This window comes from Oncorhynchus tshawytscha, linkage group LG29 (genome assembly GCF_018296145.1).
Source record: "Oncorhynchus tshawytscha isolate Ot180627B linkage group LG29, Otsh_v2.0, whole genome shotgun sequence".
Taxonomy (NCBI): Eukaryota; Metazoa; Chordata; class Actinopteri; order Salmoniformes; family Salmonidae; genus Oncorhynchus; species Oncorhynchus tshawytscha.
The window spans coordinates 26,971,073-26,995,732 of record NC_056457.1 but is presented as its reverse complement, the minus strand read 5'-3'; positions in this window follow the sequence as shown (position 1 = coordinate 26,995,732).

Here is a 24,660-nt window from a genome sequence, read left to right as displayed (position 1 = left end):
AAAGCACTCCGAGTCAGCCCTACGCCACAGGAAGTTCATTCCAACATCTGGAGGAATGGGGCCAGCTGATTGGTCATTCACTGTGTATTAGACATCTAGGGGGAGGAGGAATGGGGCCAGCTGATTGGTCATTTACTGTGTATTAGACATTTAGGGGGAGGAGGAATGGGGCCAGCTGATTGGTCATTTACTCTGTATTAGACGTCAGTAGGAGGAGGAGGAGGAATGGGGCCAGCTGATTGGTCATTTACTCTGTATTAGACGTCAGTAGGAGGGGGAGGAGGAATGGGGCCAGCTGATTGGTCATTTACTCTGTATTAGAAATCAGTAGGAGGAGGAGGAGCTTAGTTTGAGCTACTCCATGAAGTGACGTTTCGGGCTAGCTCAGTGCTGCCCCGTCTCGTTGAGTAACTAAAGTTGAAGGCCAACTGGGGTACTGCAGGCTGCCATTAGCATCTAAATTGTCCTGATAATGTTTTCTGTGTTTGATTTTCAAATAATCGGTTCAAGGACATATATCTGCTGTATTAGAAGTCAGTAGGAGGGGGAGGACATATATCTGCTGTATTAGAAGTCAGTAGGAGGGGGAGGACATATATCTGCTGTATTAGAAGTCAGTAGGAGGGGAGGACATATATCTGCTGTATTAGAAGTCAGTAGGAGGGGGAGGACATATATCTGCTGTATTAGAAGTCAGTAGGAGGGGGAGGACATATATCTGCTGTATTAGAAGTCAGTAGGAGGGGAGGACATATATCTGCTGTATTAGAAGTCAGTAGGAGGGGAGGACATATATCTGCTGTATTAGAAGTCAGTAGGAGGGGAGGACATATATCTGCTGTATTAGAAGTCAGTAGGAGGGGAGGACATATATCTGCTGTATTAGAAGTCAGTAGGAGGGGAGGACATATATCTGCTGTATTAGAAGTCAGTAGGAGGGGGAGGACATATATCTGCTGTATTAGAAGTCAGTAGGAGGGGGAGGACATATATCTGCTGTATTAGAAGTCATTCCTGTAAATGTTTTTCCCATTCAATATAATGTGGGATCCTGTTTTCTGCTAAAAATGCCCGCAGTACCGCGGTCGGCCTTGGACCTCTGGGGCTTCAATGAGCGGGGGCTGTCATTCTCTCCTGGTTCATCCGTTCCCCTCGATACTCCTTTCCTGACTCAGCCAATCAGAGGAATAGGAGGAAGTTGCCCCCAGACACTGATCGAAGGTCAGCTTTGTGTTTCGCTCTAATTGCTATGGTAAGGATTGGGTTGAAAGCAAAGCTGATTCTAGATCTGTGCCCAGAGGCAACATATCCTAAGTATAACATATCAGACGTGAAAGGTTTAGGACTAAATCAATAGCTTCAGTAAGATGTATAGTATGGTGCAGTATATGTTGATATCAATTCCTCCATATTAGCCGACGGACAGAGAGGTTGGTACAAGGTAAATACAGACTGCCCCAAGGTGGACGGAGAAAGAGACAAACGGATCAACTATCCTGAATATACTTCTTCTGAACTCTCCTATCTGACCCCTCATGGTGGCTATCTATTATACAAACCCTGATTTAAAAAAAACACAAATAGAGTAATTTCCTCATGTTGAGATCCATTGATTGGTCTTTGCCCTGACCTGTATAAGTGAGACTGATGCACACAGGGGAAACTAGCTGGTATAATTGGGCCCTGTAGTATCTAATGCCTGTCAGATAGGAGAGGAGACATTTCCAGACTTTCTGCACTCTGGGCCTCACACAATTCATATGAACTTCTAATTTCCTAGTAATTCCAAACCCTGAGGTCACAGTAGTTTAAAAGCCTAAATGAAGAAGCCAGTTTCTGCCAATGAATGGGAACGTGGAGGAATCCAAGCTATTGTGCTATAGTCCTTATACATTCTCTAACTGCAAGCCCAGGGCCCTGCACCAATTAGGAAACCCATAGCACACGCACGTGCAACACACACACACACACACACGAACACACACACATACACACACACACACACACAATCTTCCCCCACACACACTCTTCCCCCACACACAAAGTAGGTAAAGTACAGGCATTACCCAGACTAAAATAGACCTTTTACTTTTGAAAACTATTAATCAGGAAAATCAATGTTCTTACGTCAAAGAAGGAGATGAGGAGGAGGATGGAGGATGGAGGAAGGGGGATGGGGGATGGAGAATGGGTTAGAATGCCTCATCTAAGAGGGAGTCTAGTTAGGGGGAGTCTCCACCATCATTTCTTTCATTTAAACCCCTATGTGAGATAGGGCACAGGGGCAATTTCTTCCTTCAATTTCTTCATCTGGATGTACAAATTGTTTTGCATAGTGGGAATCTGCAGCGAGAGAGAGACAGACAGACAGTGACAGAGAAAAAATAATGAGAGAGATAGAGAATGAGAGAATGAGAGAGAGTGTGAGAGAAAGAGAGAGAGAGTGAGCAACAGAGAGAATGAGTGAGAGAGAAAGAGAGAGAGAAAGATAAAGAGAGAGAGAAAGATAAAGAGAGAAAGAGAGAAAGTGAGAGAGAGAGACAGTGACAGAAAGAAAGATAAAGAGAGAGAGAGAAAGATAAAGAGAGAAAGAGAGAAAGATAAAGAGAGAGAGAAAGATAAAGAGAGAGAGAGAAAGATAAAGAGAGAGAGAGAAAGAGAAAGAGAGAAAGATAAAGAGAGAGAGAGAAAGATAAAGAGAGAGAGAGAGAAAGAGAAAGAGAGAAAGAGAGAAAGATAAAGAGAGAGAGAAAGATAAAGAGAGAAAGAGAGAAAGTGAGAGAGAGAGACAGTGACAGAAAGAATGAGAAAGAGAGAGAGAGAAAGATAAAGAGAGAGAGAGAAAGATAAAGAGAGAGAGAGAGAAAGTGAGAGAGAGAGACAGTGACAGAAAGAATGAGAAAGAGAGAGAGAAAGAGAAGAGAGAGAGAGAAAGATAAAGAGAGAGAGAGAGAAAGATAAAGAGAGAAAGAGAGAAAGATAAAGAGAGAGAGAGAAAGATAAAGAGAGAGAGAGAGAAAGTGAGAGAGAGAGACAGTGACAGAAAGAATGAGAAAGAGAGAGAGAGAACAAGAGAGAGAGAGAGGGAGAAAGAACCACAGAAAGATAAAATACATATAGTACTGTAAGTAATACCGCACATGCTTTAAAAAATCAGTATCAGTGAATGAGAAAGATCCGGAGAGTGACCGAATACCTCCAACAAAACCTTTTGTAGCCGTATTCAGGCAAATTAATACATGTAATACACATTCTGTTTCTAAGAAATGTGATAGTACTCAGATTGGGACATATTGTTATATGTGTCCTTTGTAGCTCAGATGGTAGAGCATGGCATTTGTAATGCCAGGGTAGTGAGTTCCCTCATAAAATGTGTGCATGAATGGATGTAAGTCGCTTTGGATAAAAGCTTCTGCTAAATGGCATCGCATTTATCGAGAGGAGCAGTTGAGTAAAAGTACCAACATATCATACTTGAGTAAAAGTACCAACACATCATACTTGAGTAAAAGTACCAACATATCATACTTGAGTAAAAGTACCAACATATCATACTTGAGTAAAAGTACCAACATATCATACTTGAGTAAAAGTACCAACATATCATACTTGAGTAAAAGTACCAACATATCATACTTGAGTAAAAGTACCAACATATCATACTTGAGTAAAAGTACCAACATATCATACTTGAGTAAAAGTACCAACATATCATACTTGAGTAAAAGTAAAGATACCTTCATAGAACATTTTTTAATAATGTAAAACAAATAATTCACCTTTATTAAACCAGGTAGGCTAGTTGAGAACCCCGAAGTTGTCATTTACAACGGCGACCTGGCCAAGATAAAGCAAAGCAGTGCTGCACGAACAACACATGGAATAAACATACAGGCAATAACACAGTAGAAAAAAAGTACTTCTACAGTGAGTGCAAATGAGGTAAGAAAATACAGAGGCAATAGTGGCAAAATAATGACCATTTAGCAATTAAACACTGGAGCAATAGATGTTGAATGTGCAAGTAGAGACTTTATTTTACTAGGCAAGTTATTTTCAATGACGGCCTAGGAACAGTGGGTTAACTGCCTGTTCAGGGGCAGAACGACAGATTTGTACCTTGTAAGCTCGGGGATTTGAACTTGCAACCCTTTCGGTTACTAGTCCAACGCTCTAACCACTAGGCTACCCTGTCGCCACAGATACAGATAATAAATATCAGTATGGGGATGAGGTAGTTGGATGGGCTATTTACAGATGGTCTATGTACAGGTGCAGTGATCTGCTCTGACAGCTGTTGCATACAGTTAGTGAGGGTGATATGAGACTCCAGCTTCAGTGATTTTGCAATTCGTTCCAGTGACTCAATTAAAAGTAAACGTCACCCAGTAAAACCCTACTTGAGTAAGAGTCTAAAGATATTTGTTTTTAAAGTATCAAAAGGAAATGTAATTGTTAAAATATACTATAAATATACTATACAAGTAAAAGTATAAATCCTTTTAAATTCCCTATATATAAGCAAACCAGACAGCACAGTTGTCTTGTTTTTTTATTTGCAGATACCCAGGGACACAGTCCAACACTCAGACATAATTTACAGATACCCAGGTACACAGTCCAACACTCAGACATAATTTACAGATACCCAGGGACACAGTCCAACACTCAGACATAATTTACAGATACCCAGGGACACAGTCCAACACTCAGACATAATTTACAGATACCCAGGTACACAGTCCAACACTCAGACATAATTTACAGATACCCAGGGACACAGTCCAACACTCAGACATAATTTACAGATACCCAGGGACACAGTCCAACACTCAGACATAATTTACAGATACCCAGGGACACACTCCAACACTCAGACATAATTTACAGATACCCAGGGACACACTCCAACACTCAGACATAATTTACAGATACCCAGGGACACACTCCAACACTCAGACATAATTTACAGATACCCAGGGACACACTCCAACACTCAGACATAATTTACAGATACCCAGGGACACACTCCAACACTCAGACATAATTTACAGATACCCAGGGACACACTCCAACACTCAGACATAATTTACAGATACCCAGGGACACACTCCAACACTCAGACATAATTTACAGATACCCAGGGACACACTCCAACACTCAGACATAATTTACAGATACCCAGGTACACAGTCCAACACTCAGACATAATTTACAGATACCCAGGGACACAGTCCAACACTCAGACATAATTTACAGATACCCAGGGACACACTCCAACACTCAGACATAATTTACAGATACCCAGGGACACACTCCAACACTCAGACATAATTTACAGATACCCAGGGACACACTCCAACACTCAGACATAATTTACAAATGAAGCATTTGTGTTTATTGAGTCCGCCAGATCAGAGGCAATACGGATGACCAGGGATGTTCTCTTGATAACTGGATAAATGTGACAATTTCCCTGTCCTGCTAGCCATTCAAAATGTAACAAGTACTTTTGGGTGTCAGAGACAATGTATGGAGTAAAAAGTACATTCTTTTCTTTATGAATATCGTGAAGTTAAAGTAAAAGTTATCAAAAATGTAAATAGTAAAGTACAGATATCCCAAAAAACGACTTAAATAATTTTTACTTAAGTACTTTACAGCACTGTAGAGTAGCTTTATTGACCACTGTGTAAAAAGTCTATATAGAAGGTATGACAGCAATCAATGCATTAGATTAGTTTCCCTGACAGTGGCTGGCATTGTTTCCAAATGCTAACATTTGAGACACAAATCCCTTCAAGTCATGCTACCAATATTAGCATTTTTGTTAAAATCATCTAATTGACTTTGGTGGGCTTCACAATCAATTGTAGATACTTTCGGATGATATGGACATGATGCGTGAAAAATTGTCCCATGACTTGCATGGGATTTGTGCCACGAATGCTAAAAGGTGTCAGGGAGACTAAATTAAACCATGGGATTGCTGTCATTACATTGTCCATAGACTGCTTACAGCACACGTGTCAAACTCATTCCAAGGAGGGCCAAGTGTGGGTTTTCGCTCCTCCCTTGTACTTGACTGATGAATTAAGGTCACTAATTTGTAAAGAACTCCCCTAACCTGCTTGTCTACGTTTTAATTGAAAGGACACAAATAAAACCAGCAGATACTAGGCTCTGACACTAGGCCATGAGTTTGACTCCCCTGGCTTACGGGGTAAGGAAACCAAAATGCTATTTAGTAATTTGGGTGAACTATCCCTTTAAGACAATGACATATCTCTTTGGAATTAATGTTCATCATATTTCCATCCTATAATCTCTATTCCCCCTCTCTCTGGGAGTTGCTGTACATTAATATAATGTTCATCATATTTCCATCCTATAATCTCTATTCCCCCTCTCTCTGGGAGTTGCTGTACATTAATATAATGTTCATCATATTTCCATCCTATAATCTCTATTCCCCCTCTCTCTGGGAGTTGCTGTACATTAATATAATGTTCATCATATTTCCATCCTATAATCTCTATTCCCCCTCTCTCTGGGAGTTGCTGTACATTAATACAATGTGTAATGCATGAACTTTTGACTACCAATATTTTCTGTCTTTAGATTCATTACTGAAATGTCCTTGATGTAGGCTGGCTACGGCAAGAACTCCCTTTTTTTATCTATATGATATGTCACACATGGTTTCTGTAGTAGGTCTATAGATAATCATTTACCATTAAATCCAGTTCCAAGGATTGGAACTGCAGTTTACAATGGGATGGTTCCTAACCAAATGTGGACAAAGTCAAGGTGTCTGAATACTTTCAGAAAGCACTGTAAGTGTACTTACATAGTCATATTAAAATCGATTCCATACTGTTAATGAATTCCAGTTTTTTACTTGGTTTGAAGCACAGGCACCCATCTATTATTGGTTGTGTTCCCCTACTCAAACATTGCACGCATCAACCAATGGTTGCTTGCCACATCACCGACTCAGGCTATAACATATGATGTGGTTAGCTGATACGGAAAATACCTATCCAGGCATTGTAAGACCTGGAATGTATCAGCAATGTCTGATCAGTGGAACATGACCACTGTCATTGGAATCTCTCAAATCAGGTTAGCCATTTCCTGTTAGGACAGAAGTCTTCGATGAGGACAACAAACAATCCTTATTTCAATGATTTACAATAAAGATGTCGAGGTTGGGTGATTGTGGAGGCCAGGTCATCTGATGCAGTGCTCCATCACTCCCCTTCTTGGTCAAATAGCCCTTACACAGCCTGGAGGTGTGATGTGTCATTGTCCTGTTGAAAAACAAATGATAGTCGAACTAAGCGCAAACTAGATGGGATGGTGTATCGTTGCAGAATGCTATGGTAGCCATGCAGGTCAAGTGTGCATTGAATTCTAAATAAAAATAACAGACAATGTCACCAGAGAAGCACATCCACACCATCACACCTCCTCCTCCATGCTTCATGGGAACCACACATGAGGAGATAATCTGTTCATAAAACTCTGTGTCTCACAAAGACACAGCGGTTGGAACCAAAAAGCTCACATTTGGACTCATCAGACCAAAGGACAGATTTCCCCCGGTCTAATGTCCATTGCTCGTGTTTCTTTGCCCAAGCAAGTCTCTTCTTCTTATTGGTGTCCTTTAGTAATGATTTATTTTGACCCTGAAGGCCTGTAGCAGCAGTCTCCTTTGAACAGTTGCTGTTGAGATGTGTCTGTTACTTGAACTATTTTATTTGGGCTGCAATCTGAGGTGCTGTTAACTCTAATGAACTTATGCTCTGCAGCAGAGGTAATTCTGGGTCTTCCTTTCCTGTGGTTGTCTTCATGAGAGCCATTTTCATCATAGCACTTGATGGTTTTTGCGACTGCACTTGAAGAAACTTGAAAAGTTCTTGAAATGTTCAAGATTGACTGACCTTCATGTCTTAAAGTAATGATGGACTGTCATTTCTCTTTGCTTATTTGAGCTGTTCTTGTAATATGGATTTGGTCTTTTTCCAAATAGGGGCTATTTCTGTTTACCATCCCTACCTTGTCACAACACAACTGATTGGCTCAAAGACATTAGGAAAGGATTTCCACAAATGTTCTTTTACCAAGGCACCCCTGTGAATTTAAATGCATTCCAGATGACTGCCTCATTAAGCTGGTTGAGAGAATACCAGGAGTGTTCAAAGCTGTCATCAAGGCAAACGCTGGCTACTTTGAACAATCTCAAATATAAAATAGATTTAGATTTGTTTACACTTTTTTGGATACTACATGATTCCATGTTTTTTTTCATAGTTTTATTTCTTCACTATTATTATTATGTATAAAATAGTAAAAATAAAGAAAAACCCTTGAATGAGTAGGTGTGTACACATGTTGGTATATATAATATAATATATAATATAAATATATATATAATGGTATATTTATATTTAAATAAATTACAATATCCTTCTGTACCTTTGCCACCTAGGAGATTTGTGTGACCGAACCATCTCGAATAGTACCCCTGGCTTGGCTATGATGTGTAGGCCTGACATTAAATAGTGACATAATAACAACCAATCTTTCTTTGGCTTTATCACTGTGCTATTCATTATTGAAATGCCCTGAGGTATAGTAAGAACTCACTTTTTAAATAAATATCCTATTAAGCATATAGTAGTGAATTCAGGGGGTAACCCCGAACCAGGTCCAGCAACTGTCAAGTGAACGCCTTAACGGTTAAGCCAAGCGATCGCTAGGGTGTCCCCATGGTTCTCTATATCAAGTCCCTCACATGTTCATGGCCTCACACCTGCCATCCCACTTCTAACACCAATGTAGCGAATTCGGGAGGGTAAACCAGGACTCGAACCGGAGGTCGCTACATTTTCCGTAAATAAGCAATTCACAATATAGTTCTACCAAGAAGCAGGAGTTTACCTGTGATTGAAGAGATGTTTTTTCCCTAGTCCTAAACCATAGCATCCTGTCTGTCTATGTATAATAATGTGAAAGATAATGAGTTTCTATCTTCAAATTCATTAAAATCATCCGAGGACAGATATTTGAGGTATGCTCAGACACGCACATCTGCACTCATGCTCACAAACACAAGCTCAAACATACCGAATCAAAGAAGCAGCATAAAATCATGGTGGTCAGGCATTTTAAATAATTAACATGAACATCAGCAAATACTGTAGAATCCCTCTGTGTATTGATCTCGTGAGAAAACACCGTCAAGCCAAGAAACACAGAATGTTCTCTTTGTGTCAAACCAATTTCATCAACTCCATCAAAAGTAAACAAGTTGTGATAAGTTCTAAGTAGAGTTTGTGTGAGCTACCGTATACCAAATAGGCCCCAAAATAAGCTATACAGTCTGTGTGTGTCTGTGTAGGAACCAGCCAGAAACAAACCCGTCTCTCCACAAGGTCCCATCTCGCCTACAGTCCTGATTGATCGCCTCTCCAATCATCTATTAAGCTCCAGTGATCATCCAGAGGAGGGGATCTCTGCTCTCCGTCAGCCCAGGACAGGTCTCACTGGGCTGGGCGAAGTTTGGCCCAGGGCTCATTGGAGGAGGTTAACTCCAGCATAAATAAGCATCTTTGGAGTCATTACAAGGATTAGACAGTGATTTGCCTTCAAGGCACCAAGAGGCTGCCAGGGGTTTCCTATAGTTTACAGCCTCACTTATAGATTATAGAGAGAGGACCACCAAGAGTATTTCTGTGAGTGAGTGAGTGAGTGTGTGTGTGTGTGTGTGTGTGTGTGTGTGTGTGTGTGTGTGTGTGTGTGTGTGTGTGTGTGAGAGAGAGAGAGAGACAGAGGAAGTGTGATTTTCTCCAATCCGAGCCCCTGGCTGGCCCCTTGATCTTTTGCATGTTTTTGTTGAAAAGGGACTGGGGGAGTTTGAATGAGAGATGGAGAGCGAGAGTGGTGGGAGGGAAGTGTACATGTTGATTACTAGAACATTCCTTATTTTCTCTCTTCACTTAAAAACAAAATAGACAGCCATGAGGTAGTATTTTGTGTTATTATGTTATTATTTGACCATCAATTCAATTGATTAAATTTTAACCATGTAGACACTGAATTTCGGCTGAACTACAAACGGATGCTAATTCCGTTAGCGTGATGAGCAACATCAGATATTCCTCCATTATTTAGTAGTCTGTCAGTTCAGTTTCTGGATTTTTCATCAGATCAAATGTTCCAATTTGAACAGAACAGAGCAAGGCCCATTTGTGGCAGAATCGACACATTCCTTCATCAAATACATGCTCTGTGTTTCTCCACAGTCATTTCGAGCTGCGTGAACAAACAATCCTGTCCAAAGTCTAACAGTAGGAATGGAGGGACCCCCGGAGCAGGGCGGTCAGTGTGTGTGTGCTCACATACATTATACATGGACAGACAGGTCCACACAATCTAAGTCATCATCATCGTGTCTTTCCTGTTTCAATTGTCACCCAGAGTATCTCAAGTAAAGAAACCTTGCTCGGTGAAAGGGGCCCTCTGAGACCCTTTGTGCATGCATCTGCGTGCATACAGTGTGCGTGTGTGTGTGTGTGTGTGTGTATGTGTGTGTGTGTGTGTGTAAATGTCAATTTTATAAGTCTGTACACCTCAGTGTATTGAAGTCTGTTTACAGTTACCTAATGTAGCAGGCGTAAAAGAAACGACTGAGCGGCATTTGTTTCTCTCTGGTCCAGACAAGACAAAAATAACTGTCGGGGGAGGTTCTGTTCTGCGCTGTTCAACCAATCCAGTAAATGTGGAGGAGCAGTTAAGATGGAGTGTTGCCTTATTAACAGAGATGGAAGAGGAAGTGAGACATTCCACTCCCTTATGTTTTTCTGTTTCAATTTAATTCAATTAACTAAGTAGACACAGCTGCTATCGCATTGGTGTCTTTGGGAGAGCCAACCCCTTAACTAGTTAAGTAGACAGGAACTGAAAAAAAATTGTCAATGGTAAACGGCCTGAGTGAACTGTCACATAGTATATGACACTATAACATCCAAAGATGGTGATTCACTGTGACCTTGAGTGTCACCAAAGAAAACATGGGTTTTGTGTGTGATGTCATCAATGGAGGCTCCTAAGAGGTGGAAGGGGAAGACCATCGTCCTCAGTGAATTTCATAAAAAATATTATTTTTAAATAAAGCTATACTAAATATAATCACCAAACAATTGATTAAAACACTATTTTTGCAAAGAAGGTCTACAGTAGTCTCAACAGCACTCTGTAAGGTAGCACAGCTAGCTTCCGTCCTCCACTGGGTACATTGACTTCAATACAAAATCTATGGCTCATGGTTCTCACCCCCTTCAATAGACTTACACAGTAGTTATGACAACTTCCGGAGGATGTCCTCCAGCATGAACTGACATGTTGTCCACTCAATCAAAGGATCAGAGAATTAATCTAGTACAGAGAGCATAAGCTACAACTAGCTAGCACTGCAATGTATAAAATGTGGCGAGTAGTTGACTCAAAGAGAGAGAAAGACAATAGTTGAACAGTTTTAAACAAATTAATGTATTCCAAAATGAAGAAGAAGCAAGAGCGAGAGAGAGAGAGATTGTCATTTTTTTCAGTTTCACTTACTTGGCTAGCAAATGCAGCTAGCTAGTTTAGCCTACTGAAACGCCCTGCTCAAACAGAGGGATGCTATGTTAGCTAGCTGGCTATGACATTCCAACACAATACACAAAAAGCAGAAATAAAGAAAAATGGATTCACTAACCTTCGATGATCTTCATCAGATGACACTCATAGGACTTCATGTTACACAATACATGTGTGTTTTGTTCGATAATGTTCATTTTTATATCTAAAAATCTCAGTTTACATTGGCGCGTTACGTTCAGTTACATTTTGCTTCCAAAACATCCAATGATTTTGCAGAGAGCCACATCAATTTACAGAAATACTCATAATAAACATTGATACAAGATACAAGTGTTATGCATGGAACTTTAGATAAACTTCTCCTTAATCGCAACCGCCTTTTCAGATTTAAAAAAAGCTTTACCGAAAAAGCACACCATGCTATAATCTCTGAGTACAGCGCTCAGAGACCAAAACAAGCCATACAGATATCCACCATGTTGTGGAGTCAACAGAAGTCATAAATAGCATTATAAATGTTCACTTACCTTTGATGATCTTCATCAGAATGCACTCCCAGGAATCCCAGTTCCACAATAAATGTGTTTTGTTCGATAAAGTCCATAATTTATGTCCAAATATCTTATTTTTGTTTGCCCCTTTAGTTCACAAATCCAAATTCACGACGCGCAGGCCAGGCGTAAAGTAAAACAAATCCCATTACAGTTTGTAGAAACATGTCAAACGATGTATAGAATCAATCTTTAGGATGTTTGTAATATAAATCTTCAATAATGTTTCAACCGGTGAATTCCTTTGTCTTTATAAATGCAATGGAATGCAGGTCGCTCTCACGGGTGCGTGTGTGATCAGCTCATGGCCTTCTAGCAGACCCCTTACTCAATCAGCTCTTATTCTTTCCTCCTTCACAGTCGAAGCCTGAAACAAGGTTCTAAAGACTGTTGACATCTAGTGGAAGCCTTAGGAAGTGCAATCGGACAAAATGTACACTGTTGAAAAACGACAAACTTCAGATTTCCCACTTCCTGTTTGGATTCTTTCTCAGGCTTTTGCCTGCCATATGAGTTCTGTTATACTCACAGGCATCATTCAAACAGTTTTAGAAATTTCAAAATGTTTTCTATCCAAATCTACTAATAATATGCATATATTAGCTTCTGGGCCTGAGTAGCAGGCAGTTTACTCTGGGCACCTTATTCATCTAAGCTACTCAATACTGCCTCCCAGCCATATGAATTTTTAAGAACAAATTCTTATTTACATCGACGGCCTACCGGGAACAGTCAGTTAACTGCCTTCTTCAGGCCAGAATGACAGATTTTTACCTTGTCAGCTCAGGGATCCAGCAAACCTTCGGTTACTGTCCCAACGCTCTAACAACTAGGCTACCTGCCGCCCCCTCACTAGCGCTCAGTCACTTAAGTATCAAAAGTAAAAGTATAACTCAAATAGCTTAATCCACAAATTTTAAGGGGTGTCCACATACATTTGTATATATAGTGTAAGTGTGTGAATTGGACAATTTTCCTGTCCTGCTAAGCATTCAAAATGTAATGAGTACTTTTGGGTGTCAGGGAAAATGTATGGCGTAAAAAGTACATTCTTTTCTTTTGGAATGTAATGAAGTAAAAGTATTTTAAAAAATGAATAGCAAAGTAAAGTACAGATTCCAACAAAAACAACTTAAGTAGTATGATGTTTACTTAAGTACTTTACACCACTAGCCACAATCAACCGTTTGAGGCATGGTCGTCCCCTCCCTCACCCCCTCCTCCAATCTCTCACCCCCTTCCTCACCCCTCCCTCCCATCCCGGACCACCTGGGGCTTACTGAACACTACACCCAAGATCCTCTCTGTCAGAGACGGGTGGCTCCACTTCCTTAGGAACACCAGGAAGTTGATCAGATTGGCTACATGGGGGAGAGAGAGGCGGGATGAGGAAGCCGCTAGCCAATCATAACTCAGACCTGCACTTTAGGACTGCTCTATGACCCTACCTGGGTAAGGCAGGTGACCAGAGAGAGCTCGATGATGTCCAAGACGCAGACCTCCCTCTGCCAGGGGACCACCACCCATCCACAACCACAGGGAGAGGAGCAGGCTGTTGGATCGCTCTGTCAGCCAGTGGGGGCTGATGGTCAGCAGGGTTCAGCCTCTGTCTCCAACTCAGGGCCATGCATTGCTGGGATAATGATATGTGTGTTGTGGTAGAAGAGTTTCATCATTGACTAGCCCACCGTAGCACTGTTGGGTTAGACTGTGAACCTCCAGGGCAGGACCGGGAGCAGGGCATTGAGTTCAGGCTCCACAGGGGTGAACAGGCCTGGGCAGAAGTGTTGGAAACACTTGGAGAACTGGTTCCACACCAGATGGTCCAGAGAAGATTACAGCTCAAAGGCATCCAGCTGGTTGATCCTCAGGACAGGAGTCTAGGGGTCTGGAGTTGAACCTGAGCCTCCCTCTGTTGGGGGGCCTGGGCTCCACTGGTGGGGGCCTGGGATCCTCCGGTGGGGGCTCCTCTGGTGGGGGCCTGGGCTCCTCTGGTGGGGGCCTGGGTTCCTCTGGTGGGGGCCTGGGCTCCTCTGGTGGGGGCCTGGGCTCCTCTGGTGGGGGCCTGGGATCCTCTGGTGGAGGCCTGGGATCCTCTGGTGGGGGCCTGGGATCCTCTGGTGTGGGCCTGGGCTCCTCTGGTGGGGGCCTGGGATCCTCTGGTGGGGGCCTGGGATTCTCTGGTGGGGGCTCCTCTGGTGGGGGCCTGGGTTCCTCTGGTCGGGGCCTGGGCTCCTCTGGTCGGGGCCTGGGCTCCTCTGGTGGGGGCCTGGGATCCTCTGGTGGGGGCATGGGCTCCTCTGGTGGGGGCCTGGGATCCTCTGGTGGAGGCCTGGGATCCTCTGGTGGGGGCCTGGGACCCTCTGGTGGGGGCCTGGGATCCTCTGGTGGGGGGCTCCTCTGGTGGGATCTGGAAAAGAAGAAGAAGATGATGATGATGATGATGAGGATGATAAGAATCTATTTGTACTTGCAGGCTACAGCACATGCCTGCAGTATGCAATTAATATATTTATCCAAGGTGCTCCACAGTATCTTACTGTAGGCCTAAATCAGAGGCAGCAGTGGCAAGAATAAACTGTCTTGGAAGGAAGAAACCTTGAGAGGGACCAGACCTAAAATGAGGACTCCATCCTATTATGCATCACACCCTGATCAGTTTCACCTGTCCCCGTTATTATCTCCACCCCCTCCAGGTGTCGCTTGTTTTCCCCAGTGTATTTATCCCTGTGTTTCCTGTCTCTCTGTACCAGTGTATTTATCCCTGTTTCCTGTCTCTCTGAGCGAGTGTATTTATCCCTGTGTTTCCTGTCTCTCTGTACCAGTGTATTTATCCCTGTGTTTCCTGTCTCTCTGTGCCAGTGTATTTATCCCTGTGTTTCCTGTCCCCCTGTACCAGTGTATTTATCCCTGTGTTTCCTGTCCCTCTGTACCAGTGTATTTATCCCTGTGTTTCCTGTCTCTCTGTACCAGTGCATTTATCCCTGTGTTTCCTGTCCCTCTGTACCAGTGTATTTATCCCTGTGTTTCCTGTCTCTCTGTACCAGTGTATTTATCCCTGTGTTTCCTGTCTCTCTGTACCAGTGTATTTATCCCTGTGTTTCCTGTCTCTCTGTGCCAGTGTATTTATCCCTGTGTTTCCTGTCTCTCTGTACCAGTTCGTCTTGTATGTTCCAAGTCAACCAGCGGTTGTCCCGTTCTCGGTTGTCCTATTCTCTTTTTTCTAGTCCTCCCAGTTTTGACTCCACCCATCTGCCTCCTGTGTCTGTATCTGGGTCTCGCCTTGTGCCTTGATATATCACCTTTCACATGTAAAACTCACCCTAAATGTGGCAATTGACGGGGGTCTTAAGATGCACATGCACACACACACAATCTCTCACACACACTCCGGGTCTTAGCTGAGATAGGGGTGTGCGGACAAATCACATCAACAGGGATTAGCCTAACGGCACAGTCTGGGCTACACCGTAACCATCCGCCAATGTGGAACTTCTTTACTCCCCAGGGCACTCTATATGGGATCGTACCACTGTGACGTCTGGATGATGCCTCACTGCTTGTGTCTGTGTTTGTCTGTGTGAGCCCACATTTGTATCGTTCTTAGTTTAGCTCTCTCTATTCCCCCAAAATGAAATGGTTTATAAATGGAAGGCTGAAGGAGAGAGAGAGAGAGAGAGAGAGAGACAGAGAGAGAGAGAGAGAAAGACAGAGACAGAGAGAGAGACAGAGAGAGAGAGAGAGAGAGAGAGAGAGAGAGAGAGAGAGACAGAGAGAGAGAGAGAGAGAGAGAGAGAGAGAGAGAGAGAGAGAGAGAGAGAGAGAGAGAGAGAGAGACCATCCCTACAGAGATGTTTGTGCTGTGGTGAACAGGATTTGTTCAGTGGCTTTAAGAGATTTCAGCTCTGGAATGGAAATATGTCAGCTTCGACTGAAGGGGTCAGTCGAGACATTTACAATAGATCCAGTTGCATTGTAATAAGCAGCAATGTGGTGCTTAGAGTTTATTTTGGTACAGAAAAACAACCTGCAACGATGATGTTTCAACAGACTTCAGATGACACAGTTAGAAAATGAATTAAAAAAGGAAACATTTGCAATGAAATAAGGAGGTTAACATAAAATATTCCACGTATAATAACATTTCAACATACGATTTCTAGTTTGTTATGTCACACTATTTGGGCGACTTAGCTAAGCAGTCCTTGGTATAGGCGTAGTAGCCTCACATCTGTGTCTGTGTGCATGCACGTGTCTCCATCAGTGTGTCTGTGTGCATGCACGTGTCTCCATCTGTGTGTGTGTGTCTGTCTGTGTATGTGTGTGTGTGTGTGTGTCTGTGTGCATGCACGTGTCTCCATCTGTGTGTGTGTGTGTGTGTGTGTGTCTGTCCGTGTGTGTCTGTGTGCTTGCACGTGTCTCCACATGTGTGTCTGGGTGCTTGCACGTGTCTCCATCTGTGTGTGTGTGTGTCTGTGTGTGTCTGTGTGTCTGTGTGCATGCAAGTGTCTCTGTTTGTGTGTGTGTGTGTGTTTCAGGCCAGGGCATAGTTCTAGATAACGCCGAACAGCCGCACAGTGCCGTACAGCCGCACAGTGCAATGCAGCCGCACAGTGCAATGCAGTCACACAGTGCCATACAGTCACACAGTTCCATACAGTCACACAGTTCCATACAGTCGCACAGTGCTGTACAGCCGCACAGTGCAATGCAGCCGCACAGTGCTGTATAGCCGCACAGTGCCATACAGCCGCATAGTGCCATACAGTCACACAGTTCCATAGAGTCGCACAGTTCCATACAGTCGCACAGTGCCGTATAGCCGCACAGTGCCATACAGTCGCACAGTGTTATACAGTCGCACAGTGCCATACAGTCGCACGGTGCCGTACAGCCGCACAGTGCCATACAGCCGCACAGTGCTGTACAGTCGCACCGTGCCGTACAGTCACACAGTGCCGTATAGTCGCACAGTGCCGAACAGTTGCACAGTGCCATACAGTCGCACAGTGTCGTACAGCTGCACAGTGCCATACAGTCGCACAGTGCCATACAGTCGCACAGTGCCGTACAGCCGTACAGTGCCATACAGTCGCACAGTGCCGTACAGTCGCACAGTGCCATACAGTCGCACAGTGCCGTACAGTTGCACAGTGCCATACAGTTGCACAGTGCCGTACAGTTGCATAGTGCCGTACAGTCGCACAGTGCCGTACAGTCACACAGCGCCGTACAGTTGCACAGTGCCATACAGTTGCACAGTGCCGTACAGTCGCAGAGTGCCTTACAGCCGCAGTGCCGTACAGTCGCCCAGTGCCATACAGTCGCACAGTGCCGTACAGCCGCACAGTGCCGTACAGCCGCACCGTGCCATACAGTTGCACAGTGCCGTACAGTCGCACCGTGCCATACAGTTGCACAGTGCCGTACAGTCGCACCGTGCCATACAGTGGCACAGTTCCATACAGTTGTACAGTGCCGTACATTACCATACAGTCACACAGTGCCGTACAGTTGCACAGTGCCATACAGTTGCACAGTGCCGTACAGTCCCAGAGTGCCTTACAGCCGCAGTGCCGTACAGTCGCCCAGTGCCATACAGTCGCACAGTGCCGTACAGCCGCACAGTGCCGTACAGCCGCAACGTGCCATACAGTTGCACAGTGCCGTACAGTCGCACCATGCCATACAGTTGCACAGTGCCGTACAGTTGTACAGTGCCATACAGTTGCACAGTGCCGTACAGTTGTACAGTGCCGTACATTACCATACAGTCGCACAGTGCCGTACATTACCATACAGTCGCACAGTGCCATACAGCACCATACAGTCGCACAGTGCCGTACAGCCGCACAGTGCCGTACAGCCGCACAGTGCCGTACATTACTATACAGTCGCATAGTGCCATACAGCCGCGCAGTGCCGTACAGTCGCACAGGGCCGTACAGTCGCACAGTGCCGTACAGTCGCGAAGTCCGGTACAGTCGCACAGTGCCATACAGCCGCGCAGTGCCGTACAGTCGCAAAGTCCGATACAGTCGCACAGTGCCATACAGTCGCGCAGTGTCGTACAGTCGCGAAGTCCGGTACAGTCGCACAGTGCCATACAGCACCATACAGTCGCACAGTGCCGTACATTACCATACAGTCGCACAGTGCCATACAGCCGCGCAGTGCCGTACAGCCGCACAGTGCCGTACAGCCGCACAGTGCCGTACATTACCATACAGTCGCACAGTGCCATACAGCCGCGCAGTGCCGTACAGTCGCACAGTGCCATACAGCCGCGCAGTGCCGTACAGTCGCGAAGTCCGATACAGTCGCACAGTGCCATACAGTCGCGCAGTGCCGTACAGTCGCGAAGTCCGGTACAGTCGCACAGTGCCATACAGCACCATACAGCCGCACAGTGCCGTACATTACCATACAGTCGCACAGTGCCATACAGCCGCGCAGTGCCGTACAGTCGCACAGTGCCGTACAGTCGCGAAGTCCGGTACAGTCGCACAGTGCCATACAGCCGCACAGTGCCATACAGCCGCGCAGTGCCGTACAGTCGTGTTTTTTCTTTACTCTTTTCTTTTGGCAACAGGTCACAAGAAAAGAACAGTTGTCTGTCTCTGTATGTCTGTCTCTCAATTCTCTCTCTCCTTCCCTCCCTCACTCCCTCCCTCTCGACAGAATCTCTCTGGCCTGGTACTGTTATTGAGCAGTTTACAGGTTATGAATGAATATGTTATTTGGGAACACAGTATTGACAGCCAGCTATCAATAGTAATGTAGCTATTGTCAGGGACCTGTCAATATGAATGTAATTCTGATGGAAGGGGATGAGAATGATCTTAGAGTCAGGCCACTGTAACGTCTTCTAGACAAACACACCACAGCAGGATTACTATCGACATCTACCCTCGGACTCTCAGCTCTATGCCAAATACATAACAGCCTGGCACTTTAGTCAATTCTCTCTGCCTATGAAAATGGAGCAGTGAAATGTACAGGGCTTTCACAGCTGAACTGGAAATCTATGACTCTTACGTAATCGTCAAAAGTTACAGATCAATGGACTGTGTTTAGGCATATTGTAAACAAAGGAACATACACTCAAAGAGACATGAAAGAGCACACACACTGCTTATGTACAAACATTGACCAGGAACTAGTGACTTCATAATTCTTCCATGGATCAACACAGAGAGAATGCCCTCTCCTGCAGTTAGTGCCAGAGGAAAAATAGAGAGAGACAGTGAGAGAGAGAGAGAGAGAGAGAGAGAGAGAGAGAGAGAGAGAGAGAGAGAGAGAGAGAGAGAGACAGAGAGAGAGAGACAGAGAGAGAGAGAGAGAGAGAGTCTGAGAGACAGAGAGAGACAGAGACAGAGAGAGAGAGAGAGACAGAGAGACAGAGAGAGAGAGAGACAGAGAGAGAGCGAGAGAGAGCGAGAGAGAGAGAGCGAGAGAGAGACAGAGAGAGAGAGAGAGAGACAGAGAGACAGAGAGACAGAGAGAGACAGAGAGACAGAGAGAGTCTGAGAGACAGAGAGACAGAGATACAGAGAGAGAGAGAGAGAGAGAGAAAGAGAGAGAGAGAGAGACAGAGAGACAGAGAGAAACAGAGAGAGAGAAACAGAGAGAGAGTCTGAGCATGGGTTATCTACTATACCGGTAGACATACTTCTCAAATCCATATAAAACAGGCCAAAAGCTAGTAGCCTACTCATTTCATGGGGTAACTTACATGTAATGATTTTGAAATTCTATATTAATGATTGATGCGAACAACAGCATTTAGGGGATATTTAGGAATTTCTTCATCTTCACTGTCAATAGAAAACATTCGAACATACTGCCACAACAACAAAAACAACTCTAGCACAAATGGTTCATATGGGACAAATACCACTCCTACGCCAATACAAAATATTAGGATAAAAACAGGAGCGCTCCGTGCTATCCAACCTATAGGCCTAGTCTGCTGCTCAAATCAGGGATTGTGACTACTCGTCCAAAGTGACGGATGAGTGACAGATAAGATGTCGGCACATCTACTGTCACCCCCACCCCTAGGCATCATCTTGTCGGCTAGGACTTACTGATGGTAGAAGGGGAAGGAGTGAAAACAGATGAGCACAAACAGCTTGACGACAACACCTTCAGTCTGTCTGGCCATCACAGCCGAATAGGGCCAGAACATTCCTGAAGCGAACGTAGCATTTCAGCAAAAAAAAAAAAAAGAAGTCTATTAGGAATCCAGGGAATTTGGAGGTTGGCTAGTGGCTGCTCTGTCATCTTGACCTTGAGGTTTCGACATAGAGAAGGAAGGGGGGTCGGAGTCTCCGGTCCCCTGATGAAAGGAGAGATCCATGGACCAGCGATATTATCCCTATATATTACCTGGGACCAGGAGTTTTCCTGATTATGTGTAGGCCCACTTCAGATATAACATGTCTACTATAAGTATGGGTCTATGTCTGGCTTTGTAAAACAATGTATTATGCATTAAACTCCTGGCTTAGACACTCGTACACAAATACTAAGGCCGTTAGCTTGGCTTGTTAGCCTACATTATCTGAAGTCATATATAACCTGTTATACTTGGCTCTCCTACTGTGGGTGACCATGTAGTTGAATGTCATTGTGAGATGTGGCATGGTACATTTGAATTACACCCTATATTTCTCCTCCCATGTAAATGAATTTGTGTAACAGGTCTGGAGAATGTGACCTTCCATTCTATGCACTCTAACATGGGTATTGTTTTATTAATTATTATATATATATGTATTCTTTCTCTGGCCAGGCAGTGTTAGGCCTACTAATGTTCTCTCAATGAAAACGGATGAGAATGTCAGTTTTGGAACTTTAAAAAGCGATGTCATGGCCATTACAGGGATGCTAAGATTAACCAGGCGGTAAGACAAATAATTGTTATGAGTCTGTTTCATAAAAAATGGATGTGTGTAAATGCATTGAGGGGTCCTAGACCCTGGTTCCCACTCTCTCTGCGTGTGTGTGTTGTGCACTCCAATGCTTTATCAAGACCTTCCTGCTCCTCTAATCACCAAAGACCATACGTAGCCAGATGGGACAAATTAATGCCTGACACAAAGATTTGTGCTCTGCTTAACCTGGTTTGCTCAGAACGTAAATTATTTATGAGAATTAATTGATTTTTGTGAGTATGAAGGTGGAAGATGCAAAGCTTGTATGAGTACAGCAGGATTTGCAGGAAAACAACTTAAAAACTCATGAAACATTTAGGAGGCCAAGGAAGCGAATTAAATGGTGAAGCTAAGAACAGTTAATGAGAAAATTGAAGTTGTGTCTGATGAAGTGATGTGCGACTGCTGTGGCCTAACCTCATGCAGATAAAATGTGTAGCGGTAAGAATATTTTATCTACTTATCTAAGCCCCTGTCTTGACGCATGACAGAACACACAGGGCTGTAAAGACAGTGATGTGAAAACTTTTGTTCTCTCATGTTTTATCAGTTGCACACAGCAATGAAAGCGATTGGGCAAATGGAATGCTTAACTTGCTAGTGTGCCAGAAAGACGCAGGCTTGGGAAGACCCAATGGGATGTTGTTTCTCTCTGGAGAGGACAAAGGAATGCCGTAAAAAATATGTCTAGAACAGCCAGTCATTGCAGTAAAGATCTGTGCTGTGTGTGAGGCATGTTAGAGAAATCTACAGCTGACCTCTAGTTGAGATCACTCCCCAGTTTAACTTAACAGATGTCCTTAAAAACCCACTCAATAATCAAGTGTTCAGCCTCTCTCTCTCTCTCTCTCTCTCTCTCTCTCTCTCCCCCCATCCAGGGTGTAATCTGTTCTAGATTAGCTTGATAACAACACTCATTCCTGGTTCTTCATTCTTAAACTCCACAAAAATTGGTAATTTAAAAAACCCAAAGCTCCTCCATTTTGATAATAAGGCAAGAGTATTACGTGATAATCAGTCAGAGGATTAGTTTAGCACTAGGCAAAATGGCCAGCCAAAGAGCGACTGTAAAAGAGAGATGGAATGGAAAAAATAGGAATAGAATAGAAGGTGATGATTGAGAGGAGAGGGATGGAGTGAGTGGGCTCGAAAATCTATGAAATCAACTTTCCAGGTGTGGAGGTGATTATACTCTGTTACTCTGTTACTGTGCAGAAATAATGACATCTCTCTCTCTCTCTCTCTCTCTCTCTCTCTCTCTCTCTCTCTCTCTCTCTCTGCTTTTATATTTGCCTGGAGTGAAGTACGGCTGAAATTATTAGCAGCATAGCTTAATCAAATGTACAGTGCACTGATCAAGACCTATGGGGATAATTCCTGTGATAATATAGTTTATATATTGTTTGTAAATTACAGCCTCTGGTTGACAGTATCTTGATATTCAAGTGACGTGTTCTTGTGATATTCAAGTAATAGCTAAAGTCATGATACAACTGCAGCTTGCTGTCAAGGTGAAACACGTCATTAGAATTTCTAGCAACACAGCTACACTGTCATTTTGGTAGTTTATTTTAACCCCCTAGAGTCTATTGATGCACCGGTGTGTCAATCTAAATAATCTAAAAAATACCCCATCCAAATCTGTCAGTTTACACATTGGGCTGTGTGCCAATCCACCGCAGTCGCCTATATCGCCCTTCCGCATCTGCGGTAGAAAATGTCAGAGCTACAGGCTGTTTGTCAGACCAGGAGACATCCTGCCAAAAATCTATCTTGTCATGAAACGTCTGTAGCTACAAACTACACTGAACACAAATATAAATGCAACATGTAGTGTTGGTCACATGTTTCATGAGCTGAAATAAAAGATCCTAGAAATGCTCCATATTCTCAAAAAGTTTATTTCTCTCAAATGTTGTTTTACATACCTGTTAGTGAGAATTTCTTCTTTGCCAAGATAATCTATCCACCTGATGGGTGTGGCATATCAATAAGCTGATTAAACACCATGGTCATTACACAGATGCCCCTTGTGCTGGGGAAAACAAAAGGCCACTCTAAAATGTGCAGTTTTGCCACACAACACAATGCCATAGATGTCTCAAGTTTTGAGGGCGCATTCAATTGGCATGCTGTCACGCCCTGGTCAAAGTATTTTGTGTTTATCTTTATGTATTTGGTCAGGCCAGGGTGTGGCATGGGGTTTTTGTAATTGTGGTGTGTTTGTCTTGGGGTTTTGGTGGTGGTATTGGGATTGTAGCTTAGTGGGTTGTCTAGCAAGGTCTATGGCTGTCTGGAGTGGTTCTCAATCAGAGGCAGGTGCTTATCGTTGTCTCTGATTGGGAACCATATTTAGGCAGCCATATTCTTTGAGTTTGTCGTGGGTGATTGTCCTTAGTGTCCTATGTGTACTCGTTGTTAGGTTGCACCAGATAGGCTGTTTCGGTTTCGTTTATTGTTTTTTTGTAAGTTCGTGTTTCTTTGTTATATTAAACATGGATCGCAATCGACACGCTGCAGTTTGGTCCGACTCTCCTTCATCACCACTAGAAAACCGTTACAGAATCACCCACCACCAACGGACCAAGCAGCGTGTTAACAGGCAGGAACCACAGGAGAGGCAACAGAGGCAGCAGCAGCAGGAGCAGCAGCAGCTGCAGTGGGAGAGGCTGCACCACCTGGAGAAATGGACATGGGAGGAAGAACTGGACGGTAAAGGACCCTGGGCTCAGCCTGGAGAATATCGCCGCCCCAAGGAAGAACTGGAGGCGGCGAAAGCTGAGAGGCGCAGATATGAGGAGGCAGCACGGCGTAGCGGATGGAAGCCTGAGAATCAGCCCCAAAAATTTCTTGGGGGGCTCAGGGAGAGTGTGGCAGAGTCAGGAGTCAGACCTGAGCCAACTCTCCCTGTTTATCGTGAGGAGCCAAGGAGGAGACCAGAACCAGAGACTGTGAAGGAGTTAATGGGGAAATTGGAGGAGAGAGAAATGAGGGAGTTGCTGTGTTGGTGCTTTTTGCATGGAATTCGCCCGACGGAACGTGTTGGGGATTTGATGGCACCTGGGTTAGCGCTCCATACTCGTCCTGAGGTGCGTGTTAGTCGGCTGGTGAAGTTGGTGCCAGCCTCACGCACCAGGCCTCCTGTGCACATCCCTAGCCTTGCACATCCTGTGCCAACACTGCTCTCAAGATCTCCAGTACGCCTTCACGGTCTAGCCCATCCAGTACCACCTCCACACCCCAGCCCTCCGGTAGCAGCTCCCCGCACCAGGCTTCCTGTGCGTGTCCTCGATCCAGTACCACCAGTTCCAGCACCACGCACCAGGCCTTCAGTGTGCCTCGCCTGTTCAGCGCAGCCAGCGCTTTTCTCCTCTCCTGCGCTGCTGGAGTCTCCCGCCTGTTTAACGCAGCCAGAGCCTTCCTCCTCTACAGCGCTGCCGGAGCCTCCCGCCTGTTCAGCGCAGCCAGAGCCTTTCTCCTCTACAGCGCTGCCGGAGCCTCCCGCCTGTTCAGCGCAGCCA